The sequence below is a fragment of the Peromyscus californicus genome, unplaced genomic scaffold (assembly GCF_007827085.1).
Source record: "Peromyscus californicus insignis strain IS unplaced genomic scaffold, ASM782708v3 Scaffold_6__1_contigs__length_162567912, whole genome shotgun sequence".
Classification (NCBI taxonomy): Eukaryota; Metazoa; Chordata; class Mammalia; order Rodentia; family Cricetidae; genus Peromyscus; species Peromyscus californicus.
Window position 1 is genome coordinate 98,742,117 of NW_026294584.1, and position 2,883 is coordinate 98,744,999.

Sequence of the window (2,883 nt, forward strand, 5' to 3'; positions counted from 1 at the left end):
AGATGCTCTAGGTCTGTAGGCTGAAGATGGATGCCCCAATATTGCAGAGGAAACTTGGGTGACTATTGAGGCAGCAAGCTGTCTTTGTCATTGCTATAGTTTTGGAAGTTGTTTGCTCTACAGTTCCTGTTTATTCAGGCAATATTATATCCTTCTCAGGTCTTTGATGGGGTTAAAGACTAGTTAATTATAGTTTTATAGTTTTCCTTGTTAACAAATTAAAAAGTGGGGGCAGTGGTGGCTCATTCCTTTAATGCAAGCACTCAGGAGGCAGAGGCAGGCAAATCTCTGAATTTGACCAGCCTGGTCTACAGAGTGAGTTCCAGAATGGCCAGGTGCTGTGGGATGTTCTGTATGTTAAATGTGTTGCTCTGATTGGTTAATAAATAAAACACTGATTGGCCAGTTGCCAGGCAGGAAGTATAGGTGGGACAAGCAGAGAAGAGAATTCTCGGAACAGGAAGGCTGAATCAGAGAGATGCTGCCAGCCACCGCCATAAGAAAATGTTAAGATACCAGTAAGCTATGAGCCATGTGGCAACTTATAGATTAATAGAAATGGGTTGATTTAAGATATAAGAACAGTTAGCAAGAAGCCTGCCACGGCCATTCAGTTTATAAGTAATATAAGTCTCTGTGTGTTTACTTGGTTGGGTCTGAGCAGCTGCGGGACTGGCAGATGAGAGAGATTTGTCCTGTCTGTGGGCCAGGCAGGACTGAAGAAAAATCCAGCTACAGCCAGGGCTACACAGAGAAACCCTGTCTCTAAATACCACCCCCCTCAAAAAAAGAAATAAATAAACCAACCAAACTAAATTTTAGAAGATACTTACATAAGAGGTGTATAAGGTTGAAACATAGAAGCTTACATTGCTTATCTAAAAAGATGTCTTAAGGTCTAAAAAAATATTTTAGGATGGATATACAAGCTACGATAAAAATGGTTAGGTGCAAAATTTTGAACTCATCAAGATAAGATAGATAATAATTTCTCCAAATTTTAGAATTAAAACTTTTATTTAGACAAAAATGGGGAAATGTTGTGGGATATTTTTACACTGTGTGAAGATGTATTGCTATGATTGGTGTAATAAAAAGCTGAGTGGCCAATAGCTAGGCAGGAGGTATAGGAAGGATTTCTGGGGAGAGAAAGAAGAGGAGGAGAAATCTAGGTGCACAGGAGATGCCAAGAGACATGAAAGAAGCAGAATGGGTGGTCCATGACAGAACATAGATTAATAGGAATGGGTTGATTTAAATTGTAAGAACTAGTTAAAAGCAAGCCTAAGCTAAGGCCAAGCTTTCATTAATAACAATAAGTCTCCATGTCATTATTTGGAAGCTGGCTGGTGGGACAGAAAAAGATTCATTACAGTCAAGTATATCTTTTCTGGAATGCTGATAATAAGATTATTGGTAACAACAAACCTCCTGCAGCCTGCATAGCAGTTGGGCTCTGGAAATGAAATCTAAAAGGGGGGTTAGGGTTAGGTGGGAAAACCAGACTAAGGACACTGGAAAGAAGAAGAGCAGAGTCAGAGGAGTTGCCAACAAGACACAGAAAGGAAACAGGACGTGCAAGATGAAAGAGAAGTAATGCCATGTGGCAGAATGTAGATTAACATAAATGGGTTAATTTAAGTTGTAAGAGCTAGTTAGTAATAAGCCTGAGGTATCAGATGAGCATTTATAATTAATAATAAGTCTCTGAGTGGTTATTTGGGGAATGGCTGGCAGAACAGAGCTGATTGTGGTCTTGACAAAAACTCCACCTACACTCATTACAAATGACACCCAAAGTGGGGCATGTAAGTCCACTTAGGGCATGGCAAAACACTCAAACACATAAAAATAATCTAAGGATTTTTTAAAAGATTTATTTATTTATTATGTATACATTGTTCTACCTGCATGAATGCCTACAGGCCAGAAGAACACACCAGATCTCATTACATGTGGTTGTGAGCCACCATGTGGTTGCTGGGAATTGAACTCAGGACCTCTGGAAGAGCAGCCAGTGTCTTTAACTTCTGATCTATCTCTCCAGCCCTAAGGATTTTTTTTTTAAAGACAGACTATTGTCATTGCTATTTGGTTGCATGCTAAAAGTAGATGGTAAGCCACTGCTGCTTGGTATACTGCATTCTTTTGATATAGAACATGGGGAAATCAGTCTGGGACTAAGTTGTAAAGACTAGCCTGGTCTACATAGCAAATTTTGGGACAGCCAAGCTGAGGTAGTGAAGGAAATCATGAAAAACAGAAAGTTGGTGAAGATGTAGTTGAACAAGAGCATCATGTTCTAGCCCCAGCAAGGAGCAGAACTTGGCATCTTTGACCATGTGGTTTTGGCTTTATAGTCAAGGACAGAAGAAAGGGGTTATGGACTCTCCCTCTGCAACTAAGGCAAGTTGCTGAGGTCAGGCATGTGGCAGGGATGTCCCTGAATGGAGGCCTAGAGAGGCCATTGTGTCAAGCTGTGAAGGCGAAGTCTGGATTGCCTTGGAAGGCCCCAAGATGTTGCCCAGAAACACTTTCCAGGTGTCTGATGGGAAGAAGGTTAGGGAAGGTGACAATGTTCAAAACCCAAGTTTTAAACTACCATGTAGAGGCTAGGGATTGGATCTGGGTCCTTTTACCAGATGAGCTGTTTCTCCAGCTCCTCAGCCCTTCATTCTTTCACCATGGATCCAGGCTGTATCTGGTATAGTTTCCTAGTCTTCCCTACGGTAGCATGAATATAATTAACCTCCATAAGCTCATACAGAGTGCACTATTAGGAGGTGTGGCTTTGTTGGAAGAGGTATGGCCTTGTTGGAAGAAGTGTGTTAGTGTGGGGGTGGGATTTGAGGTCTCTTATGATCAAGCTATGCCCAATGTCCC